The sequence below is a fragment of the Elephas maximus genome, chromosome 1 (genome assembly GCF_024166365.1).
Source record: "Elephas maximus indicus isolate mEleMax1 chromosome 1, mEleMax1 primary haplotype, whole genome shotgun sequence".
Lineage (NCBI taxonomy): Eukaryota > Metazoa > Chordata > Mammalia > Proboscidea > Elephantidae > Elephas > Elephas maximus.
The window spans coordinates 77488792-77516439 of NC_064819.1; the positions used below are offsets into that span (position 1 = coordinate 77488792).

Here is a 27648-nt window from a genome sequence, read left to right on the forward strand (position 1 = left end):
CCAAGAAAGGTGATCCCACTGAATGTGAAAATTATCAAACAATATCATTAATATCACACACAAGTAAAATTTTGCTGAAGATCATTCAAAAGTGGCTGCAGCAGTATATCAAAAGGAATCTACCAGAAATTAAAGTCAGATTCAGAAGAGGATGTGGAACCAAGGATATCATCACTGATGTCAGATGGATCCTGGCTGAAAGCAGTGTATCTTAGAGAAGCAAAACAAGTAAAGCATATAAATATATATATAGAGAGAGAGTTAAATCAAGGAAACAGCTCACACTATTGTAGGGGTTGGAACATCCCAAGTCCCTGGATCAGGATAGAGGACTTCCCCAATTCACGGAGCCACAGAAGCTGGTGAACCCAAGATTCACAGGTTGGAGAGCAGGGCTCCCGCTCACAGGCTGTGAAGGTCGAGGAATCCCCAAGGTCGGCAGGCAAGACCACAAGGTTTCTCCTGATTCATGTAGCTGCAGGGGCTGGGAAACCCAAGATAGACAGGTTGGAGAGCAGGACTCTTGCTCACAGGCTGTGAAGATCGACAGATCCCAAGATGGACAGGTAAGCTGCTAGCTTAAGTCCCAAGAACCAGAGGTGAGACAAGAGACAGCCGCTGGATCCAGAAGAAGCCAACAACCTTTTCATGGTGAGCAGGAAGGAATAGGTGGCGGAATGCAAAAAGATAAAGGCTGAGGGGGTGGTAAGCCACCACAGACCCCACCCTTGCCAGTACCACTCAGCAGATTCCATCATGGGGGTGAGCACATATCGAATTTCAACAGGGAAGTGATCACAACATTATACAACTGCCAAAATACTTGGCCCAGCCAAATTGATGCACAATCTTAACCATCACACAGAGAATATCAGAAAGATGTTTACCTGTGTTTTATTGACTATGCAAAGGCATTTGACTGTGTGGATCATAACAAATAATGGGTAACATTGAGAAGAACAGGAATTCCAGAACACTTAATTGGGCTCATGAGGAACCTGTACATAGGTCAAGTGGCAGTCATTCAAACAGAACAAGGCAGTCATTCGAACAGAACAGATACTGCATGGTTTAAAGTCAGGAAAGGTGTGTGTCAGGATTATATCCTTTTACCATAGGTATTCAATCTGTATTTTGAGCAAATAATCTGAGAAGCTGGACTATATGAAGAAGAACGAGGCATCAAGATTGGAGGAAGACTCATTAACAACCTGTGATATACAGATGACATAAAATTGCTTGCTGTAAGTGAAGAGGACTTGAAGCACTTCCTAATGAAGATCAAAGACCACAGCCATCAGTATGGACTACATCTCAACATAAAGAAAACAAAAATCCTCACAACTGGACCAATAAGCAACATCATGATAAACAGGGAAAAGATTGAAGTTGTCAAGGATTTCATTTTACTTGGATTCACAATCAACACCTGTGGAAGCAGCAGTCAAGAAATCAAAAGATGCATTGCGCTGGGCAAACCTGCTGCAAAAGACCTCTTTAAAGTGTTGAAAAGCAAGGCGATCACCTTGAAGACTAAGGTGCGCCTGACTCATGCCATGGTGTTTTCAATCGCCTCATATGCATGTGAAAGCTGGATGATGAATAAAGAAGACTGAAGAAGAATTGAGGCCTTTGAATTGTGGTGCTGGAGAAGAATATTGAATATACTATGGACTGCCAAATGAACAAACAAATCTGTCTTGGAAGAAGTACAACCAGAATGCTCCTTAGACGCAAGGATGGTGAGACTATGTATCACATAATTTGGACATGTTGTCAGAAGGGATCAGTCCCTGGAGAAGGACATCATGCTTGGTAAAAAAGAGAAAGGCCTTCAATGAGATGGGCTGACACAGTGGCTGCAACAATGGGCTGAAGCATAACAACAATTGTGAGGATGGCGCAGGACCAGGCAGTGTTTCATTCTGTTGTACATAGCGTCGCTATGAGTCGGAACCAACTAGATGGCACTTAACAACTAAAAACAATACCCATAGCCAACATACTATGGCAGGGTAGTGGGAAGCTCTGACTGCAACAGAGCAAACCTCCCTGTGGATCTATTTAGAGCATGACAACCCCCCCACCCAGATACTGTCACCTGCAAGGTGGCTGTGAATTATTACAGAATGTTCCTGCAGTGCAGTCTGCTTTCATAGTCAGCACTCAATCTCCCTTCCTGTGGATCCCATAGCTCTGTCCACTGAAACCAATAGGACAAACCTCCCTGAGGATCAATTAGGATTAGTCTGCCCCCACTTCTAGTTGTCACTGAGGACTCCTGACTGGGGCTGCTGTGTGCTAGGAAGCAGAAGTCTTGATTGGAGGCTGTACACACAGCTAACAATCTACCAGGGGAAATGTGACAGTAACAAGGCAGACCTCCATGGGGATCTGACCAGAGCATGACACTCTCCTCCCCCACCTGGTAATTGTTGGTTGCCAGGCTGTTGCAAGCTGATACAGAAGGTCCCTGAAGTGGAGTCTGCTCCCATAGTCAGAACTCTGTGCTTCTCTGTGCACCCCATAGCTCAGGCCTCTGAAACCAAGAGGGCAGACTTCCCTGAGGATCAGTTTGGTTCTGTGTACTTCCTCATCCAGTTGGCACTGAGGACTGCTGAATGAGGCTTTTGTGTGCTAGGAAGCAGGCATCGTTAGTAGAGGCTACACCCACAGCAAACATACTACAGTGGGGGCTCTGATAGGAACAAGGCAGACCTCTCTCAGGGTCCATTTGGAGTGTGACAACCCCACTCCAACCAGTAACTGTTGGCTGCTGGATTGATATAAACTACAGAAGGTTCCTTACAGTGGAGTCAGGAGGTGGGTCACCTAAGTGGAGACTGCTCTCCCAAACACCACAGGGTAACTGGGGCTCTGTAACCAACAACTTCCTCCTCCTGAAATGGAAGAAAGTCTGCCTGTGCTTCCCCTGAATTCCAGCTCAGATATAAGCACCCCCCACAGAACAGTGAAGGAAGCCTCAGGCAAAACTGGAGGGTGACACTAACCCCAAAGGGGGCTCGCTGGGGGTGAGTTTTCTGATTAAAAATGTGGTTGTAGAAACAGAGAAGGAAAGGGAGTAATAGCCAGAGAGAGAGAGGACTGCATTCCCCCCCGCCATGGTCAGACTTGTTAGTACGCTATATTTCACCTGATTGGCAGTGTCCCCTGGTGGACAGATTGACCAGCATGTTCTCTGATGTGTTTGGGAAAGTCTGAAAGTTGAAAACTGAGATCTGGAAATTTTGAATCCTAATTAAACCAGGGAGGGAGAAGGAGCTGTCACAGAGAGGAAGAGGAAATGGTAAGCACAGGCCAAAGGCTCTGTGTGCCTAAGAGTTTTTTGCATAAAGTAGTATAAGCAAAAACACCAAATACTGGGGATAACTGAGAAAGTTAACACCCTCGAAAATTCCAGTAGCCCTACAAAAAATCACAAGCCACACAAAGAATAGAAAAATAACGGTCCATGCAAACGAACATGACAAAGGGAATGAAAGCACATCTAGGAATGACAATAATTTTTAAAATGGAAGAATATAACAACACTAAACATAATGAAAGAACTAAGGGAAAACAAAGACAAAGAGTTAAAGAAATGAGGAAAACAACACATGAACAAAATATGGATCTAAAAAAAGAGATATTGCAACTGAAAGGGACAATAACTGAAATGAGAAACACAACAGAAGCACTTACCAACAGAATTAATTAGGCAGAAGAAAGAATCAATGAATTAGAGGATGAGATAGTTAAAATTACAAACACTGAAGAGCAACAAGAACAGAGGCTCAAGAAGGCCAAGTACAGTTTAATAGAATTATAGGACAACAGCAAAAGACCTAATATATGCATCATGGGAATTCCAGAAGGAGATGAAGGAGAGAGAGAGAAAGTGACAGAAAAAAATATTTGAAGACATAATGACAAAAAATTTCTCCAACCTAACAAAGGACATGAATCTAAAAATCCAAGAATTTCAAAGAACCCCGAGCAGGATAAACCCAAAGAGATCTACACCAAGACATATAGCTAGGCTCTCAAAAAGTAAAGATAGAGAATCCTGAAAGCAGTGACAGAGAAGCAGTCACATACAAAAGATACCCAGGATTAAGTACCGATTTCTCCTCAATGCTGAAGCCAGTGGAATGATATATTTAAAGTGCCAAAAGAAAAAAAAACTGTCAGCCAAGAATACTATACCCAGGGAAACTATCCTTCAAGAATGAGGGTGAAATTAAAACCTTTCCGGACAAACAGACACTGAGAGGGTTCATATCCACCAGACCAGCCCTACAGAAAAATAGTAATGGGAGTTCTGTAGATGGAAGGTAAAAGACACTGGAAAGTAATTCAAAGATGTACATAAAAAAGAAAGATCCCAAATAAAGTGAAATGCATGGGCAAGTATAAGAACTAGTAATAACGTATTCATGCTTGGTAATTCTAAATGTGTTGGACCTTCATGTTTCTAATAGCAAATATACAAAAAGCAAGAATAAAATTATGTTACACAGCACAAGAAATATAAACGTATAATTAGTGATAACAAAAGAGGGGAAAGGAATGATACAGAATTTCTTATATGTTACTGAAGTTAAGTTGGTACCAACTTACCCTAGAATGTTATAAATACAAGCTCTTAAAATTAAGAAATTAAAAACATACACAAAAGAAAAGGAGAAAGGAACCAAAAAGCTCACTACAATAAACCAACAAAACACAAAAGCAAGCAGTAGTAAAGGACAAAGACAACAGAGGCTTAAAAAACAAATAACAAAATGGTAGAAGGCACTTCTTACAGTGGATATAAATGGACTAAATGCTCCAAAAAACATGATCCAACTATATGCTGTTTACAAGAGACATGCCTTAAATTCAAGGAAACAAATAGGTTGAAACTGGAAGGGTGGAAAAAAAAATTCCATGTAAATAATAACCAAAAGACAGCTGGGGTGGCAAACTTAACATCAGACAAAGTAGACTTTAAGACAAAATTTGTTAGACGAGATAAAGATGGACATTATATAGTGATAAAAGGATCCATAAATCAAGAAGATTTAGCAGTCATAAATATAAAAAAAAAATGCACCCAATATCGGGGCACTTAAATATATAAAGCAAACACTGATAAGACTGAAGGGAGAAATAAATAGTACTACAATAATAATTACAGACATCAGTATACCACTTTCAATATTGGAAACAACATCTAGAAAGAAGATCCACAAGGAAACAGAGGATGTGAATGAACACTATAAACTAGACTTAACAGATATACAACACTCCACCCAAAACAGTACAATATACATTCTATCCCAGTGCACATGGATCATTCTCCAGAATAGACCATATTTTAGGTCAAAAAGCAAGTCTTAATAAATTTTAAAGGACTTAAATCATACAAAGTATTTTTCTCTGGCCACAACATTGTAAAGCTAGAAAACAGTAACAACAACAACAAAAAAAAACCTGGAAAATACACGAACATATTGTTATGGATTGAATTGTGTCCCCCCAAAATGTGTGTCAATTTGGCTCGGCCATGATTCCCAGTATTGTGTGACTGTCCACCATTTTGTTATTGGATATGCTTTTCCTATATGTTGTAAATCCTACCTCTATGATGTTAATCAGGCAGGATTAGAGGCAGTTATGTTAATGAGGAAGGACTCAATATACAAGATTAGGCTGTATCTTGAGTCAATATATTTTGAGATATAAAAAGAAAAGTGAGCAGAGAGACAAGAGGACACGATACCACCAATAAACAAGAGACAAGAGAACAGAACATCCTTTGGACCTGGAGTCCCTGTGCTGAGAAGCTCCTCAACTGGGGAAGATTGATGACAAAGACTTTCCCCAGGAGCCAACACAGAAAACCTGTCCCTGGAGCTGGCATCCTAAATTCAGACATCAAGTCTCCTAGACTGTGAGAGAACAAATTTCTGTTTGTTAAAGCCATCCACTTGTGGTATTTCTGTTACAGCAGCACTAGATAAATAAGACACACATGGAAGTTAAACAATACACTATTAAACTACCAATGGGTCAAGGAAGAAATCAAAAGAGAGATTACAAAATTCTTAGAGTCAAATGAAATGGAAGCAAAACATACCAAAACTTATGGGATGCAGTGACGGTGGTACACAGAGGGAAACTTATAGCAATAAATACCTACACGAAAAAAGAATAAGGATCACAAATTAGCAGCCTAACTTGACAACTCCAGGAACTACAAAGAGAAGAGAAAACTAAGCCTGAACCTACCAGAAGACAGGAAATAAAAAAAGATAAGAGCATAAATAAATAAAATCGAAAACAAAAACAATAGAAAGGGAGGTGGGGCCAAGATGGCAGAATAGCCAGATGCTTCCAGTGATCTCTCTTACAACAATGACCTGAAAAACCAGTGAAATGATCATATTTATGACAAGCTAGGAGCCCCGAACATGAAAGGCAAAGTTAGAAAATGAACAGAGCCGCAGGGGGAGGGAGAGACAGCTCAGAAGCAGAGAGGACTTGCCAGACCTGAATTGCCAGGAACCCTCAGGCACCATTCCTGGGAGCGACTGCAGTGGGCTTGTAGTAGCCTTTGGCTGCAGTTTCCTCAGAGAGAAACAGCCAGCCGCACAGCCTACTCACACCTCCAGAAACAAAGAAGAACTGTGCTCTCGGCAAAAGCTAAGCAATTACATGTATTTTCCTGCACCCCCCTACTCCCAAGCCGGCTTCAGTAGTTGTCAATTTCCTTGGGCCTGAAATAGGTCCTACTGAGCATCCTGAGCCATTCTCCCGGCCTTGGAGAAGGAACACATTCACAACTGGGGGAAAAGATAATTTGGCATCTCCACTAAGCTTGGGAGCTCATGACAGAGGCTGCTCCTGTCCAGGCATAAATGGTCCATAGAGTTTGAATACCTTGCCCCCCCGCACGGACCTGTGTGGGCCTATTTCAGGAGAATAGACCCTTGTTGGGAGGCTGCAACTGTTTCAGCCATGTGGTGGAGAGATGGATGTTTGATGTTTGACACAGCTTTGCCTGTTAAATAGGGTCCTCACCTACCCACATCAGGGGCCTAAGGACTGGTGGCTCCACCCACATCACCTGGCCCATGAGATAGGTCAAAGGATAACTGGTACCTCCAAGTCCTTACAACCAAAAGCACTGGGTGCCCATGGTCCATCTGCAGAAACGACCCAACCCACCTGTATGCTCTAGGGAACAAGAACGCAATATCCTCACAGACACTCGGGAGACGATTGTTAGCCCACTGCCTTGTTCAGAGCGTGACCCCCTCCTGCAACCAGATACCGGTACCTACACCAAACATCCCTGCCCCTCTAAGACTGCAGGACAGAGCCTGAACCATACACTTGATGACCAGCTAATTGGACACCTGACCTGAATCCACACAAGAAAAAAGAATGGACTCCATGGCTCATATACCTGATAACAGCTCTAGCCATCTGGCGACAGGACATTAGAGCTTCAAAGGTGAAAATAATCAAGGTATCTCACTCAAGCTGCCTATTTGGGCATATCAAAACAAAACAAAGGAAGAAGCTAGGATACAGTAAGCAGACACAAAATAAACTAATACAATAATGTATAGATGGCTCGGAGACAATAGTCAATATCAAATCACATAAAGAAGCAGACCATGATCACTTCAATAAGCTCTCAAAACAAAGAATCAATGGATTTTCTGGATGATGGTGCCTTCCTGGAATTACCAGATGCAGAATACAAAAGATTAATATACAGAACTCTTCAAGACATCAGGAACAAGATCAGGAAGGAGATCAGGCAATATGCAGAACAAGCCAATGAACACACAGATAAACCAGTTGAAGAAATTAAAAAGGTTATTTAAGAACTTAATGAAAAATTTCATAAGCTGCAAGAATCCATACAGAGACAGAAATCAGAAATTCAGAAGATTAACAATAAAATTATATAATTAGACAACATAATAGAAAGTCAGAGGACCAGAATTCAGGACATGGAAAGCAGAATTAGTGATACTGAAAATAAAGCAGTTGTCACCAATATATGTGAAGAAAAATCAGATAAAAGAATTAAAAAAAATGAAAAAACCCTAAGAATCACATGGAACTCTATGAGGAGAAATAAACTATGAGTGATTGGAGTACCAGAACAGGGAGGGAGAACAGAAAATACAGAGAGAATTGTTGAAGATTTGTTGGTAGAAAACTTCCCTGATATCGTGAAAGATGAGAAAATATCTATCCAAGATGCTCATCTAACTCCACATAAGGTAGCTCTTAAAAGAAAGTCACCAAGACATATTATAATCAAACTTGCCAAAACCAAAGATAAAGAGAGAATTTTAAGGGCAGCTAGGGATAAATGAAAAGTCACCTACAAAGCAGAGTCAATAAGAATAAGCTCAGACTACTCAGCAAAAACCATGCAGGCAAGAAGGCAATGGGATGACTATTATAAAGCATTGAAGGAAAAAAATTGTGAGCCAAAAATCATATATCCAGCTAAACTGTCTCTCAGATATGAAGTGGAAATTAGGACATTTCTGGATAAACGGAAGTTTAGGAAATTTGTAAAAACCAAACCAAAACTACAAGACATACTAAAGGGAGTACTTTGGTTAGAAAATCAATAATATCAGATATCAATCCAAGACTAGAACACAGGACAGAGCAACCAGATATCAACCCAGACAGGGAAATCAAAAAAATAAATCAAGATTTAAAAAAAAAAAAAAAACACTCAAAACAGGGAAACAGCAATGTCATTATGCAAAAGAAGACAACATTAAAACAATAAAGAGGGACTAAGAAAAGTAGTCATAGATCTTTCATATGGCGAGGAAATCAAGGCGATATAAAGAAATAAAAGTTAGGTTTACACATAGAAAAATAGGGGTAAGTATTAAGGTAACCACAAAGGAGACTAATAATCCTACTCATCAAAATAAAATACAAGAAAAAAATAGAGACACAGCAGAAAAAAGATCAACAACAATAAACCATTCAGCACAAAAAATAAGGGGGAATAAGAAACTGTCAACAATACATTAAAAAAGACATCAAAATGAGAGCACTAAATTCATACCTATCCATAATTACGCTGAATGTAAACGGACTAAATGCACCAATAAAGAGAGAGTGGCAGAATGGGTTTAAAAAAACACTATCCGTCTATATGCTGCCTAAAGAGACACACCTTAGACTTAGAGACACAAACTAAAACTCAAAGGATGGAAACAAATATATCAAGCAAACAACAATCAAAAAAGAGCAGGAGTGGCAACATTAATTTCTGACAAAATAGGCTTTAAAGTTAAATCCACCAAAAAGGATAAGGAAGGACGCTATATAATGATTAAAGGGATAATATAAAAGGAGGATATAGCCATATTAAATATTTATGTACCCAATGACAGGGCTCCGATATAAGTAAAACAAATTCTAACAGCATTGAAAAGTGTGATAGCTCCACAATTATAGTAGGAGACTTCAATATACCACATCCAGCGAAGGACAGAACATCCAGAAACAAGCTCAATAAAGACACAAAAGATCTAAATGCCACAATCAACCAACTTGACCTCATAGACATATACCGAACACTCCATCCAACAGGAGCCATATATACTTTCTTTTCTGGTGCCCATGGAACATTCTCTAGAATTGATCATATATCAGGACATAAAGCAAGCCTTAGCAGAATCCAAGACATCAAGATATTACAAAGCATCTTCTCTGACCATAAGGCCATAAAAGTAGAAATCAATAACAGAAAAAGCAGGGAAAAGAAATCAAATGCTTGGAAACTGAACAATACCCTGCTCAAAAATGACTGGGTTATAGAAGACATTAAGGATGGAATAAAGAAATTCATAGAGTCCAATGAGAATGAAAACACTTCCTATCAGAACCTTTGGGACACAGTGAAAGCAGTGCTCAGAGGTCAATTTACATCAATAAATGCACACATGCAAAAAGAAGAAAGGGCCAAAATGAAAGAATTATCCCTACAACTTGAACAAATAGAAAGAGAGCAACAAAAGGAACCCTCAGGCACCAGAAGAAAGCAAATAATGAAAATTAGAGCAGAATTAAATAAAATAGAGAACAGAAAAACAATTGAAAGATATAACAAGACCAAAAGCTGGTTCTTTGAAAAAATCAACAAAATTGATAAACCATTGGCCAAACTGGCAAAAGAAAAACAGGAGAGGAACCAAATAATCCGAATAAGAAATGAGATAAGTGATATCACTACAGACCCAAACGAAATTAAAAGAATCATATCAGATTACTATGAAAATTGTACTCCTACCAATTCGAAAACCTAGAAGAAATGGATGAATTCCTAGAAACACACTACCTACCTAAACTAACACAAACAGAGATAGAACAAATAAATACACTCATAACAAAAGATTGGAAAGGTAATTAAAAAAAAACCCAACGACAACAAAAAAAGCCCTGGCCTGGACGGCTTCACTGGAGAGTTTTACCTAACTTTCAGAGTTAACACCGCTACTACTAAAGGTATTTCAGAGTGTAGAAAAGGATGGAATGCTCCCAAACTCCTTCTATGGAGCCAGAATAACCCTGATACCAAAACCAGGTAAAGACATCACAAAAAAAGAAAATTACAGACCTATATCCCTCATGAACTTAGGTGCAAAAATCCTCAACAAAATTCCAGCCAATAGAATTCAACAACATATAAAAAAAACAATTCACCATGACCAAGTGGGATTCATACGAGGTATGCAGGGGTGGTTCAACATTAAAAAAACAATTAATGTAATTCATCATAGAAATAAAACAAAAGACAAGAATCACATGATCTTATCAATTGATGCAGAAAAGGCATGTGACAAAGTTCAACACCCATTCATGAAAAAAACTCTCAGCAAAATAGGAATAGAAGGAAAATTCCTCAACATAATAAAGGGCATTTAAACAAAGCCAGCAGCCAACATCATCCTAAATGGACAGAGTCTGAAAGCATTCTCCTTGAGATCGGGATTCAGACAAGGACGTCCTTTATCACCACTCTTATTCAACATTGTTCTGGAGGTCCTAGTCACAGCAATCAGGCTAGATAAAGAAATAAAGGGCATCCAGATTGGCAAGGAAGAAGTAAAAGCATCTCTATTTGCAGATGAAATGATCTTATACACAGAAAGCCCTAAGGAATCCTCCAGAAAACTACTGAAACTAATAGAAGAGTTCGGCAGAGTATCGGGATACAAGATAAACATACAAAAATCAGTTGGATTCCTCTACACCAACAAAAAGAACATTGAAGAGGAAACCACCAAATCAATACATTTACAGTAGCCCCCAAAAAGATAAAATACTTAGGAATAAATCTTACCAGAGATGTAAAAGATTTATACAAAGACTACAAGACACTACTGCAGTAAACCAAAAGAGACCTACATAAGTGGAAAAACATACCTTGCTCATGGATAGGAAGACTTAACATTGTAAAAATGTCTATTCTACCAAAAGCCATCTATAGATACAATGCAATTCTGGTTCAAATTCCAATGACATTTTTTGATAAGATGGCGAAACAAATCACCAACTTCACATGGAAGGGAAAGAGGTCCCAGATAAGTAAAGCATTACTGAAAAAGAAGAACAAAGTGGGAGGCCTCACACTACCTGATTTTAGAACATATTATACCACCACAGTAGTCAAAACAGCCTGGTACTGGTACAACAGATACATAGACCAGTGGAAAAGAATTGAGAATCCAGACATAAATCCACCCACATAGGAGCAGCTGTTATTTGACAAAGGCCCAAAGTCTGTTAATTGGGGAAAAGACAGCCTCTTTAACAAATGGTGATGGATATCCATCTGCAAAAAAATGAAACAAGACCCCTATGTCACACCATGCACAAAAACCAACTCAAAATGGATCAAAGACCTAAATATAAAATCCAAAACAATAAAGATCATGGAAGAAAAAATAGGGACAACAGTAGGAGCTCTAATACATGGGATAAACAGTATACAAAACATTACTAGAAATGTAAAAACACCAGAAGAGAAATTAGATAACTGGGAGTTCCTAAAAATCAAACACCTATGCTCATCCAAAGACTTCACCAAAAGAGTAAAAAGATTACCTACAGATTGGGAAAAAGTTTTTAGCTATGACATTTCTGATCAGCTCCTTATCTCTAAAATCTACATGATACTGCAAAAACTCAACTACAAAAAGACAACTCAATTAAAAAATGGGCAAAAGATATGAATAGACACTTAACTAAAGAAGACATTCAGGTAGCTAACAGATATATGAGGAAATGTTCACGATCATTAGCCATTAGAGAAATGCAGATCAAAACTACAATGAGATTTCATCTCACTCCAACAAGGCTGGCATTAATCCAAAACACACAAAATAATAAATGTTGGAGAGGCTGTGGAGAGATTGGAACACTTCTACACTGCTGGTGGGAATGTCAATTGGTACAACCACTTTGGAAATCGATTTGGCGCTTCCTTAAAAAGTTAGAAATAGAACTACCATACAATCCAGCAATCCCACTCCTTGGAATATATCCTAGAAAAATAAGAGCCTTTACGCGAACAGATATATGCACACCCACGTTCACTGCAGCACTGTTTACAACAGCAAAAAGATGGAAGCAACCAAGGTGTCCATGAACGGATGAATGGATAGATAAATTATGGTATATTCACACAATGGAATACTACGCATAGATAAAGAACAATGATGAATCCGTGAAACATTTTATAACATGGAGGAATACAAAAGGTATTTTGCTGAGTGAAATTAGTCAGTTGCAAAGGACAAATATTGTATGAGACCACTGGTATAAGAACTCGAGAAATAGTTTAAACAGAAGAGAAAATATTCTTTGATGGTTACCAGAGTGGGGAATAAGGGAAGGAGAGGGGTATTCACTAATTAGGTAGTAGACAAGAACTATTTTAGGTGAAGGGAAAGACAACACACAATACAGGAGAGGTCAGCACAAGTGGACTAAACCAAAAGCAAAGAAGTTTCCTGAATAAGCTGAACACTTTGAAGGCCAGCATAGCAGGGCCAGGGATTTGGGGACCATGGTTTCAGGGGACATCTACATCCATTGGCACAGTAAAATCTATTAAGAAGACATTCTGCATCCCACTTCGGAGAGTGGCGTCTGGGGTCTTAAATGCTAGCAAGCAGCCATCTAAGATGCGTCAATTGGTCTCAACCCACCTGGGGCAAAGGAGAATGAAGAACACCAAAGACACAAAGTAATCATGAGCCCAAGAGACAGAAAGGGCCACAGAAACCAGAGACTACATCAGCTTGAGACCAGAAGAACTAGATGGTGTCCGGCTACAACCAATGACTGTCTACAGGGAACACAACAGAGAATCCCTGAGGAAGCAGGAGAGCAGTGGAATGCAGGCCTCAAATTCTCATGAAAAGACCAGACTTAATGGTTTGACTGAGACTAGTAGGACCCTGGAGGTCATGGTCCCCAGACAGGAACCATTCCCAACGCCAACTCTTCAGAAAGGGATTAGACTGGACTATGGGATTTTTTTTTTTTTTTTTTTTTATGGGATAGAAAATGATACTGGTAAGGACTGAACTCCTTGGATCAAGTAGACACATGAGACTATGTGGGCAGCACCTGTCTGGAGGGGGCTAAGAGGGCAGAGGGGTCAGAAGCTGGCTGAATGGACACGAAAATAGAGAGTGGAGAGGAGCATGCTGTCTCATTAGAGGGAGAGCAACTAGGAGTATATAGCAAGGTGTATATAAGTTTTAATATGAGAGACTGACCTGTTTCGTAAACTTTCACTTAAGGCACAATTAAAAAAAAAAAAAAGACAGGGGCAATGCTGTCAGGCCTAGCTTTGGACAGTGGATTATTTAATATAATAACAAAAGCACAAACAACAAAAGACAAAATGAATGGACCTCATAAAAATCGAAAAGTTTTGTTCGTTAAAAGACTTTACCAAAAAAGTGAAAAGGCAAGTACCAACTGGGAGAATATCTTTGGAAACCATATATTCAACAAGAATCAAATAACTAAAATATATATGAAAATTTGAGAACTTAACAACAAAAAGATAAATAACCCAGTCATAAAATGGGCAAAGGACTTGAATAGACACTTCACCAAGGAGGACATTCAAATGGCCACCAAACATGTGAAAAGATGCCTGGCATCATTAGCCATCAGAGAGATGCAAATTGAAGCCACAATGAGATACCATTTCACTCCCACTAGCATGGCTAAGATTTAAAAAAAAAGAAAATAACAAATATTGGCAATGATGTGGGGAAATTTGAACCCTTACCCATTACTGGTGGGATTGCAAACTGGTGCAGCCATTGTGAAGAACAGCGTGACTTGTTCTCAAAAAACGAAAAATAGAACTACCCTATGACCCAGCAATTCCACTCCTAGGTATATACCCAAAAGACTTGAAAGAAGAGACTCAAAGAAACTTGTACAGCAATGTTCATTGCAGCTTTATTCAGAATAACCAGAAGGTGGAAACAACCTAAATGTCCATCAACAGATGAACGGATAAATAAAATGTGATACATACATACAGTGGAATACTACTCTGCCAATAGGTGAAATGAAGTCTTGGAACATGCTACGATATGGATGGAGCTGGAAGACATTATGCTGAGTGACATAAGTCAATCACAAAACGACAAATATTGTATGACTTCACTTATATAAAAAGACAAGAAAAGGCAAATGTATAGAGAATAAAGTTTGTAAGTGGTTACCAGGGGTGGGACGGAAGGGGAAAGGAGAGTTAATGGTGATGGAAATATCATAAGGATTAAGGCTGGGGTTGCACAACTGATTATTGCAATTGCTGTCAATAAGTTGTACACCTGTAAAAAGTTGAACTGGCAAAAGTTGTGTGATAGATATATACATAACAACAACAAAAAGTAGCTGCTGAGGCTGCTTATGTACAACCAAATGCCTCATGGAAATCACTTTCTTAGTTTGGAGGTTTAGGGTCATGGATTCCTGGGACATCCCAGTCAATTGGCCTAATAACATGTTTAGTGCTTCTGTTCTACCTCCCTGCTTGATGTATAATACCTGGGGTCTTAAAAGCTTGCAAGCAGCCATCCAAGGCACAAGAATTGGTCTCTATTCACCCAGAACAACAGAGGAAGAAGTAGAGTCAGGAATAGGAGGAGGATATGGAATGTGTGGTTAATTGTCTCCATGAACAATTGAATGCCTCCTTTGCCATGAGACCAGAAGAACTTGATGGTGCCTGGATACCTTTACTGAACATTTTGATCAAAGTTTCCGTAGAAGAATCCTGATCACATGGGGGAAAATGCATAACAGAATTTCAAATTCTTGAAGACCCCAGACCTTCTGAAGCCATAAAGGTTAGATGAACCCCTGAAACCACTGCCCTGAAATAATCTTTAAACCTTAAATCAAAAATATCCCCTGAAGTCTTCTTAAAACCAAAAAATAATTTAGCTTAACTAGTGAAAAATGTCTGCCTTGAGCATTAAGCACTTTTAAGAACTATCTATATGGGATCAAATTGACAACAGGAATTCAAAAGATTATATTGGAACCTTGTTGTTGTTGTTAGGTGCCGTCGAGTCGGTTCCGACTCATAGCGACCCTATGCACAGCAGAACGAAACACTGACCGGTCCTGCGCCATCCTTACAATCCTTGTTATGCTTGAGCTCGTTGTTGCAGCCACTGTGTCAGTCCACTTTGCTGAGGGTCTTCCTCTTTTCCACTGACCCTGTACTCTGCCAACCATGATGTCCTTCTCTGGGGACTGATCCCTCCTGACAACGTGTCCAAAAAATGTAAGACGCAGTCTCGCCATCCTTGCCTCTAAGGAGCATTCTGGCTGCACTTCTTCCAAGACAGATTTGTTCGTTCTTTTGGCAGTCCATGGTATATTCAATATTCTTCGCCAACACCACAATTCAAAGGCGTCAACTCTTCTTCAGTCTTCCTTATTCATTGTCCAGCTTTCACATGCATATGATGCAATTGAAAATACCATGGCTTGGGTCAGGCGCACCTTAGTCTTCAGGGTGACATCTTTGCTCTTCAACACTTTGAAGAGGTCCTTTGCAGCAGATTTACCCAATCCAATGCGTCTTTTGATTTCTTGACTGCTGCTTCCATGGTTGTTGATTGTGGATCCAAGTAAAATGAAATCCTTGACAACTTCAATCTTCTCTCCGTTTATCATGATGTTGCTCATTGGTCCAGTTGTGAGGATTTTTGTTTTCCCTATGTTGAGATGTAATCCATACTAAAGGCTATGGTCTTTGATCTTCATTAGTAAGTGCTTCAAGTCCTCTTCACTTTCAGCAAGCAAGGTTGTGTCATCTGCATAACGCAGGTTGCTAATGAGTCTTCCTCCAATCCTGTTGCCCCGTTCTTCTTCATATAGTCTAGCTTCTTGGATTACTTGTTCAGCGTACAGATTAAATAGGTATGGTAAAAGAATACAATCCTGACGCACACCTTTCCTGACTTTAAACCAATCAGTATCCTCTTGTTCTGTCGGAACAACTGCCTCTTGATCTATGTAAAGGTTCCTCATGAGCACAATTAAGTGTTCTGGAATTCCCATTCCTCACAATGTTATCCATAGTTTGTTATGATCCACACAGTCGTATGCCTTAGCATAGTCAATAAAACACAGGTAAACATCCTTCTGGTATTCTCTGCTTTCAGCTAGGATCCATCTGACATCAGCAATGACATCCCTGGTTCCATGTACTCTTCTGAAACCAGCCTGAATTTCTGGCAGTTACCTGTTGCAGCCGTTTTTGAATGATCTTCAGCAAAATTTTGCTTGCGTGTGATATTAGTGATATCGTTCTATAATTTCCACATTCAGTTGGATCACCTTTCTTGACAATAGGCATAAACATGGATCTCTTCCAGTCAGTTGGCCAGGAAGCTGTCTTCCATATTTCTTGGCATAGATGAATGAGCACATCCAGCGCTGCATCTGTTTGTTGAAACATCTCAACTGATATTCCATCAATTCCTGGAGCCTTGTTTTTCGCCAATGCCATTACAGCAGCTTGGACTTCTTCCTTCAGTACCATCAGTTCCTGATCATATGCCACCTCTTGAAATGGTTGAATATCGACTAATTCTTTTTGGTATAATGACTCTGTGTATTCCTTCCATCTTCTTTTGATGCTTTCTGCATCGTTTAATATTTTCCCCATGGAATCCTTCACTATTGCAACTCGAGGCTTGAATTTTTCTTCAGTTCTTTCAGCTTGAGAAACACCAAGTTTGTTCTTCCCTTTTGATTTTCCATTTCCAGCTCTGTGCACATGTCAGTATAATACTTTACTTTGTCTTCTCGAGAGGCCCTTTGAAATCTTTGGTTCAGTTCTTTTACTTCATCAATTCTTCCTTTTGCTTTAGCTGTCGACGTTCGTGAGCAAGTTTCAGAGTCTCCTCTGACATCCATCTTGGTCTTTTCTTTCTTTCCTGTCTTTTCAGTGACCTCTTGCTTTCTTCATGGATGATGTCCTTGATGTCATTCGACAACTCATCCGGTCTTTGGTCACTAGTGTTCAGTGCATCAAATCTATTCTTGCGATGGTCTCCAAATTCAGATGGGATATACTCAAGGTCATATTTTGGCTCTCATGGACTTGCTCTGATTTTCTTCAGTTTCAGCTTGAACGTGCATATGAACAATTGATGGTCCATTCCACAGTCGGCCCTTGGCCTTGTTCTGACTGATGATACTAAGCTTTTCCATCATCTCTTTCGACAGATGTAGTCAGTTTGATTTCTGTGTGTTCCATCTGGCGAGGTCCATGTGTATAGTCTCCGTTTATGTTGGTGAAAGAAGGTATTTGCAATGAAGAAGTCATCGGTCTTGTAAAATTCTATCATTCGATCTCTGGCATTGTTTCTATCACCAAGGCCATATTTTCCAACTACTGATCCTTCTTCTTTGTTTCCAACTTTTGCATGCCAATCGCCAGTAATTATCAATGCATCTTCATTGCATGTTCGATCAATTTCAGACTGTAGCAGCTGACAAAAATCTTCTATTTCTTCATCTTTGGCTCTAGTGTTTGGTGCGTAAATTTGAATAATAGTCGTATTAACTGGTCTTCCTTGTAGGCATATGGATATTATCCTATCACTGACAGCGTTATACTTCAGGATGCATCTTGAAACGTTCTTTTTGACGATGAATGCAACAGCATTCCTCTTCAAGTTGTCATTCCCAGCATAGTAGACTATATGATCATCCAATTCAAAATGGCCAATACCAGTCCATTTCAGCTTACTAATGTCTAGGATATCGATGTTTATGCGTTTCGTTTCATTTTTGACAATTTCCAATTCTCCTAGATTCATACTTCATACATTGCAGGTTCCAATTATTAATGGATGTTTGCAGCTGTTTCTTCTCATTTTGGGTCATGCCACATCAGCAAATGAAGGTCCTGAAAGCTTTACTCCGTCCACATCATTAAGGTCAACTCTACTTTGAGGAGGCAGCTCTTCCCCAGTCATCTTTTGAGTGCCTTCCAACCTGGGGGTCTCATCTTCCAGCACTATATCAGACAATGTTCCACTGCTATTCATAAGGTTTTCACTGGCTAATGCTTTTCAGAAGTAGACTTCCGGGTCCTTCTTCCTAGTCTGTCTTAGTCTGGAAGCTCAGCTGAAACCTGTCCTCCATGGGTGATCCTGCTGGTGTCTGAATACTGGTGACATAGCTTCCAGCATCACAGCAACATGCAAGCCCCCACAGTACAACAAACTGACAGACATGTAGGGGATTGGAACCTTAGAGTTACGTTAATGGTGGAGGAACAACTAAGAAAAGGAGGGTAAAAGTGGTTATACAACTCAAAGAATATAATCAATGTCACTGAATGGTACATGTAGAAACTGTTGCACTGGTATATGTTTTGCTGTGTATATTCTTAAGAAAAACAATAAAACAAATAAAATTACGTAATTAATAGAAAGGGAGGTCAGTGAAGACTTCCAGAAGAAAAAAAAAGGAAAGATCAATCATTAGAAAAAGATATCACATTTGATAGTCAGCAAAAATGAGGGAAACCTTCAGTGAGATGGACTGATACAGTGGCTACAACAATGGGCTCAAAAAGAAAAAAAGGAAAGGAAAAATAAATGATGGGGTGTGGTGTGATTGATTATTGATTGATTGCTTCAGTGTGGCCTTTCTAGCCATGGTCTTGTGACTCCCACCCCAGTGACTGGGTAGGACTGTGTGATAGGGTAATTGTGGCCTACCAAGGGGATTCATCAGTTTTGCCTTACAAGAGAGCCAATTCCAGAGCAGAGGAGAAGAGCCCACCACCACCAAAGAAGGACTGACAAGCAAGAGAGACCTAGCAGCAGGAAACAGTGCAGTGGGCTTCCCGGCCCATGGAGAAAAAAAAGTGAATGCCTTTGCGCAGAGACTGAGGGCCAAGGAGAGGTGTGCCTGCGAGCACGGATGGGAAGAGGCTATCATGATGGAAGAACTGTATCCCGAGTATTCCTGAGCCTGAATTTTAACTGTTACTTCCCCAATAAACCCCATAATTGTGAGTATGGCCTGTGAGTTCTATGTGGCCATTGCAATGAATTTTATGGTGGAGTAGAGGGAGCTATGTGAGAGACAATTGGTGTCAAGGTTGGTAATGATGGTAGACAGAGAAGGCTTGTCTGACTTCTGCTTCATAGGAATCAGCCTTGGGCTTTTGGTCTTGGTTCTCCTTCCCCCTTGTGGGTTTGGAGGAGGCCAGACACCTCCTCCGTGTCATTTTTACATGGGGGAATGGACTGGAAAGTGGTAGAGATAGAAAGAAGTGATAGATTTGTAATAGATTTAAGAGGTAAATTTGACAGGGCTTGGTGACAAACTAAATAGACAAGAGAGAGAGGATTGTGAAGGTAGATAACTGACTGAATAGTTGGGTTGCCCTTCAGCAAGACAACCGAGTGTATCAGGCTTTTTGTTTTGTTTTATTGTTGCAGAAATGATTGAGAAAGTTCTTCAAGCTGAAAGGAAATGATACCAGATGGAAATTCAAGTCCCACAGAAGAAATAAGAACATTAGAAATGGTAAATATCTGGGTAAACTAAAATTTATTTTAAAATGTTTGCTTTCATTGTCATAATTTCTTTATAATATATGTGACTATTAAAAGTAAAAAATTATAACACTGTCTTGTACAATTTATAACACATGTAGATGTAATATATATAACAACTAGAACACGAAGAACAGGATATGGTATGACAATGGACCTATGTGGTTATAAAGTTTCCACAGTTTATATGACGTGGCACAACATTATCTCTAAGCAGATTGTGAAGAGCTCAGGAGGAAATGTAAGATGACATTTCAAGAAACAGGAAGGAAATCCAACTCACCCTGTACCTGCCCATCGAGGACCTAGAAGCTATTCCCTTCTCTTGTAGGCTCTTCTCTTGAGGAAGGGCAGAGTCTTGACATAGTGGTGCTGAGGGAAGAGAGAGGAGCTACGATGAAGTCAGTTCATGGCTACAGCTACCATACTTGGCACTTGAAAATTGAACTGTTCAATACGGTAGCCACTAGCCATATGCAGCTGTTTAAATTTATATTTACGTGAATTAAAATTAGATAAAATCAAAATGTTAGTACCTCATTTTCACTAGACACATTTTATGCACTTAGTAGCCAATGGTTAGTGGCTAGTATATTGGATAGTGCAGATATAAAACATATCCACAGAAAGTTCTATTGTATAAAACTGATCTAGAAATACCATATGTGGTATTTTGTGAGAACAAACCCAATCTTCAGCTCCAAGGAATAAAGGCACCAGAATTCTTTGCTATCCCATGACCATGGAAGGGCCATAGGCATTGTTGCCTTAGTCCTGGGTTGCACCCCCAGCCAAAGTAGGTTATGAAGAACAACAGCAATAACCTAATCTTCATCATAGCACTTACTGCCTATATTGAAATTATCTTGTTGAGTGCCTTTTGCCACTACCAGCAGGAATCAAGTCTTACCCGTCTTTACATTGCTAATACCAACCCTATACCTGACATACGGTAGTTGCTCAACATGTGTTTGCTGAACTGAATAGACCGGGCTGAAATTTGTGTTGGATTCGTTATTTAGTTTCTAACACACTGGAGTGATGCATTCATTCAGCTCTATGCTAAGGATTCTTTTAAGCACCGGGGATGCAACAATGACAAGACAGAATAAAGGGCAGAGAAAAAAATACACACCAGCACATATAACCTCAAAGCAAAAACCAAAAAACCAAATCCACTGCCAATGAGTTGATTCTGACTCAAAGGACCCTATATGACAGACTAGAACTGTCTCATAGAGTTTCCAAGGAGCACCTGGTAGATTTGATCTGCCAAGCTCTTGGTTAGCAGCTGCACTTAACCTCTACACCACCAGGGTTTCCAAATATAACCTCAGGTAGTGATAAATACTATCAAAAGAGTAGGGAAAGGGGATAAGGGAGACTTTATTTTAGATAGAATGGCCAGGGGAAGCCTTTCTGGGGAGGAAACATTTGATCAGGGATTTGCGTAAAAGGAGGGAGTGTGACATAAAGTATCTGAGGGCAAAGCTACAGAATAGCAAGTGTAAAGTCTCCATACCAAAATCCTGAGGTGGGAATATCCTTGTCATGCTCTGAGAAGAACAAGGAAGCCAGTGTGGCTGAAGCATAGTAAGCTAGGAAGAGAGTGTAAGAAACCACGAATTTATCATCGAGTGATGCAAAATAATACCATCTCCCTTGGTTCTTCAAGGATTTAAGTTGCTTGGCAAATTCAATAATATGGCTTCATGGGTCATATTACCTTTATTATAGAGGTAGTGTTGCCTCTGGAAAAAAACTCAGGGATAAAGAACTCTGAATTATAATATCTGAGTGAGTAAAATATTGCAAAATTATGCAAGTCACTAACCTCCCTGAGTCTTCATTTCTTTAATAAGGAAATGATAGGAATAAGAGTACCTGCTCCCTTTGGTTTATAGAACTTTGTGAAGATCAAGCCAGATGTAAAATTTAAAAAACACCCACTGAATTTAAACATTTGAAGGGAGAAGTTTAGAACATTGGTTCTCAAAATGCGGACCCCAGACCAGCATCATAAGCATCACCTGGAAACTTGCCAGAAATGCCTATTTTTAGATCCTACCCTAGACCTACTGAATCAAAAACTCTGGCCGAGAGCTCAGCATCTGTGATTTAACAAATCCTCCAGGTGATTCTGATGCACGCTCAAGTTTGAGAAGCACTTGTTAAGATGAAGGTGGAATGACTGAGCCAGTCCCTGAATCATGCAAGCGATGAAGAATTCCCTCTTGGAAGTTCAGACTGTTGTTTGCAGCTGCCATGAGCCAGTAAATACCCAGAAAGCTTCACATAAGCCATAAGATCTCAATGGGCAGGAACTGGTCCTCATACTGACTGAAGGAATGGGGTGCTACTGGCATTTAATGTATGGGGGTCAGGGATGCTAGATGCCCTACATAGCTTTTAAATGTCCAGCAGAACATTCGCCTGAGTTAAAAGCCGGTTGATAATTATCATAGCTTAGAACCTACTCCTTTTACAACCATAGTCTTAGTTTAGTTTTTTTTTTTTTTTTGGTAGTATTATATACAAATTTTTCTATAAAGGCAGCTATGGTCTAAATCAAGGTATTTTGTTCTGAATTTTACTAATATTTGGTCATTTTATCAGCCTAAATTCAGTTGGCGCACTGTGATTTTAATTACACACATACACACACATACACACACATATACTATACATACGTACACATAATTACTCTATTTGGCCCTTATTTCAAAATGTCATATCATAGAAAAGCAATAATGTTTAGTTAAATACTGTCTTCTATTAAATTCAAACTTATTCATTATAAATAAATACAAGTGTTGGACTTTTCATTTTCCCTTCACTGCTACCGTTTCTAAGTATTTATATACTGAAATATTGCTCCTCCCTTTTATTGCTCCTTCATAATGGCTTAGGGCACTGTACATCTTTAAAATAATTCTGTATGCACATTAGTTTTATTACCAATTTAATGAATTTCATTTCAGGATAGAAATGGGGCATTATAAAATATTTGTTATAAAAAGGGCCTGTTGGATCTGAATGAATTGAGAACCACTGACATACATTTGGTTATTACCTCATAACAACCCCTGATGATGATAATTCGAAAAGGTTAAATAACTTGCCCAAAGTCGTCATAGAGCCAATACATCTCAAAGTCAGGTTTGAAATTCAGGCTCTTTTGCCTTTAAAAACCCGGCTGAACATAAACTTATGTACACACGAACATCTTTACATGAACATTTGAGGTATTTATTACTCATAATTACCCCAAACTGGAAACAATCTAAATGTCCTTCAACAGGTGAATGGATTAAAAAAAAATTATCGTTTATTCATACACTGAAATATTACTCAGTAATTAGAAAAAAACTGATACAGACACAACGTGAATGTATGTCAAAGGCATTGTGCTGATAGAAGCCAGTCTCAAAATGTTACATACTGTATGATTCACTTTATATGACATTCTGGAAAAAAGAAAACTATATAGAGATGGACAACAATCAGTAGCTGCTAGGAGTTAAGAAGGGGAGGGGAAAGGGTGACTATAAAGGATAGCACAAGGAAGGTTTTTGGAGGGATACACAACTCTTCTGATATGTGGTGGATACACCCTCCTTTTAGAAAGTTAATTTCACAGTATGATAATTTTAGAATAAAGAACCAGGCCATTTCCATTGTACCATGCTGGAGAAAAGGCTGGCTGGTCAAAAAGTGACACAGAAGGCGACACAAGGAGAGGTCTTGTCCAGGCTCCAGACATTCCTTTCCATGCAGCCCCATCACAGGCATGGAAGCCTTCCTCATGCCTTCTCACACCAAAGCTGCTTTCCCCTGTGTTCTTTTCTCACCCCTCAAGCTGAGGAAAGGAAAGCTCTCCTTCAACTTCAATACCAGGTCGCCCCTTCATCGACCTGGTCTATTACTTACCTCTCTCTTCAGGCAAAGACGTCGTCTCCTTGCTGTTCTTTGGCCTTTGTGACATCATGCTGGCTCTGTTCTTGGAACCAAGGATGGTTCTGTTTCTTCGGTGATGCTCGGTCTCCCCCGGACGCTCTGATCCATTCCCTGGTCCCGAGCCAGGTGGCGTCTCTTCTGGTACGTGGGACTGAGGGAGCTCGCCTCCGTCGCACCCTTTCAGGCACCCACCTATTTCTGAGAGGGCACCTCTGGGGACTGGGTTAGGCCTCCTATCATAGCACCAGGGCTCCTAGGGTAGCGACTAGCTGCTGTCACCCGCTGGATCGTCCCGCACAAAAGCCCAAGTCGCCCAGGGAGTCTACTAGCGACAGCAGCCACGTTCATCGCCGCTGCTCCTGCGCTCAAACACCACCCCGACCTCGAGGTTCCGAGGCACCGTCCAGCACCGGCTCAGGTACTCGGGGAGACACAGTTCGATGCTCACTGGCCTAGAGGGCGCGCCCGGGACTCCCCCGAGCCACTCGTGGGCAGTGGCCGCCTTTGGTATCAAGGTGAGCCTGCGCCCCCATCTCTCCAGGGCTCCCGTAACCCCGCTCCTTTGGGCAGCCTCCTCCCCAAGGAGCAAGACCCAGCCCCCGCGAAGCTTCAAGCTCTCCGACCAGCCAGGCCTGACTCACCTGCCCGGATCCAGGCGCACTTGAGACCCCGCGCGCATGGAGCGCACTGACAAAGAGTTACCCAATCCCAGCGGAACTACGCCTGCTCTGTCCGCGCTATGGCGTGGCTCGCTCTCCACCCGACTGTATTTCCCAGGAACGCCGGGGGCTGTGCCGCCACAGTGGCAGGGGCTGGGCCTGGGCTAAAGCCGGACCAAGTGATCCCAGTTGGGTCTAAGCATAGCCACTGGAGAGCATAACTAGCCTAGAAGTCTTCCCCACTGTCTTGAATTATGTGGCACCTCCACCGTGATGGGGGTGAATGTGTATAATTTGCACGCAGCAAAGTTCCTCTCTATTAGAACAGTGACTGCTCTCCGGTAAGGACAAAAGCAAATTCCTATTATCTCTTTTTAAAAAGAACATGTAGACACTGTGATGGTTAATGCTGTATCAGCCTAGGGTATGATTCTCAGTGGTATGGAAGACACTGTAATCACTGAGGGGCCCTGGTGGTACAGTGGTTATAGTGCTTGGCTGCAAAAGAGAAGGTTGGTGGTTCTAAACCCACCAGCAGCTCTGTGGGAGAAAGATATGGCAGTTGACTTCCATAAAGATTACAGCTTTGGAAACCCTATGGGGTAGTTCTACTCTGTCCTGTGGAGTCGCAATGAGTCAGAATCGACAGTATGGCTAGTTGTGCTTTGTTTCCTTTTTGTTTTTGGTACCTAATCATCTTCTGGAGCCCCTAGTGGCACAGTGGTTAAGAGTTCAGTTGCCAACCAAAGGTCTGCAGTTCCAATCCACCAGCCACTTCCTGGAAATCCTGTGCGGCAGTTCTATTCTGTCCTATAGGATTGCTGAGTTGGAATTGGATGGCAAGGGTTTGGTTTTAATCACCATCCATTTTGTGATCTGATGTAAGCAGCCAATCAGTTGAAAGGGGGGTTTCCTTGGGGGGTGTGGTCTGCCTCCAATATATAATGGATGTTATAGCAAAGCCTGCTTTCTCCACTCTTCATTCTTCTCATGGCCTGACCTCAGGTTCTTGAAACCTTTAAGCCTGCAGAAATCTCCTGCCTGCCACCTGACCTGCAGATTGGATTCACCAACCCTGCAATCTGTAAGTCAGCAGAGGTCTTCAGCCTGTTGCCTGACCCATGGATTTGGGACTTGACAGCCCTCACAATTAGATCAGCCATTTCCTCTATATATATTTCTCTCTATATATATTTGCTTCACTGGTTTTGCTCCTCTAAAGAACCCAGACTAAGGCATTAAACAACTAAAAAATCGTAAGGCCACAAGAAAATCAGACACATTTCATTATAATAACATAGCCAATAGTCTATAAAAAAAATTTTTTTTTTCTATAGCCAATAATAAATAAGCACGTACTGTGTGCCCGGCACTCCTCTAAGCACTTTACATTCATTCTCATTTGAGAAATCAAAAATTAGCCCTGCCATTACCAGATTCTGATTGACACTTATTAAGCCTGCTGCAAAGTTAATAGTAAATAATATTTCTCCCAAGATCATGCTGCAGATGTAAAGTGTTATAATGACCCTCTTTAAATAATTCCTGCTTTCTTATGAATGACATCCTCACCTTTCCCCTGCTGTTGTTGTTATTAGGTGCCATCAAGTTGGTTTTGACTCATAGCAACCCTATGTACAAAAGAATGAAACACTGCCTGGTCCTGCACCATCCTTACAATCGCTGTTATGCTTGAACCCACTGTTGCAGCCACTGTGTGAACCCATCTCTTCAAGGATCTTCCTCTTTCTCGCTGACCCTCTACTCTACCAAACGTGATGTCCTTCTCCAGGGACTGGCCCCTCCTGATTACATGTCCAAAGTATGTGAGACAAAGTCTTTACATCCTCACTTCTAATGAGCATTCTGGCTGAACCTCTTCTAAGACAGATTTGTTCATTCTTTTGGCAGTTCATGGTATATTCAATATTCTTTGCCAACACCACAATTCAAAGACATCGATTCTTCTTTGGTCTTCCTTATTCATCATCCAGCTTTCACATGCATATGAGGCAATCGAAAACGCCATGGCCTGGGTCAGGCGCACCATACTCCTTACAGTGACATCTTTGCTTTTTAACACTTTAAAGAGATCTTTTGCAGCAGATTTGCCCAATGCAATGATTTTTTGACTGCTGCTTCCATGGGTGTTAATTGTGGATCCAAATAAAATGAAATCCAACTTAAATATTTCTTTAGTTTATCATGATGATATTAAACGCTGGGCTGCCAACCAAAAAGTCAGCAGTTCAAATCCACCAGTCACTCCTTGGAAACGCTATGGGGCACTTCTACTCTGTCTTATCGGGTCGCTGTGAGGTGGACACAGTGGGATTCCTCTGCTCCCGTTCAAAAAGGTTACTGCGAAATATTGTTTTTTAAAATCATAGACTCAGAAGCTTTGTTACTTGAAATCATATCAGAATAAAAGGAACATCACCTCACTCTTGCCTAGAGGATCTGCGCCATCTTTGATACAGAAATGCAATCTTTATGCCCAACCCAGGTGCAGAGCTTCAGATAGTTTTCAGACTCATTTACCTTAATGTTGAGACTTCTAAGGAAATAGGACCCTGAGTCCACGTCTTAGTGCACGTCTGCTTTGCCCTAATCCTATCAAAATATTGCTTCTTTTAAATTTTGCCCAGATTCCATTCTTCCTCAAAACTTTAAGCCTGTTTTGTCCTTTGTGAAATGCCTTATGTTTCCACTGGTGATAGTCTACCTTGTTAAAGCAAGTTAATAAACCTAGTTTTGTTGGCCTACAAGTTTATCCCTGGTAGCCTTTACCAAATGTATTTTAACACACATAACCTCAAAACTAAAGCTCCAACAAAGACTGGCACATTGTAGAT

The 27648-nt window shown here is 40.5% G+C and overlaps 1 pseudogene; it reads right to left on the reverse strand.

Annotated features, from left to right (window-relative positions):
• Nucleotides 1-26223, reverse strand: part of LOC126060870 (palmitoyltransferase ZDHHC5-like) — a 110760-nt pseudogene extending 84537 nt beyond the window's left edge.
• Between the last annotated feature and the right edge of the window lie 1425 nt (nt 26224-27648).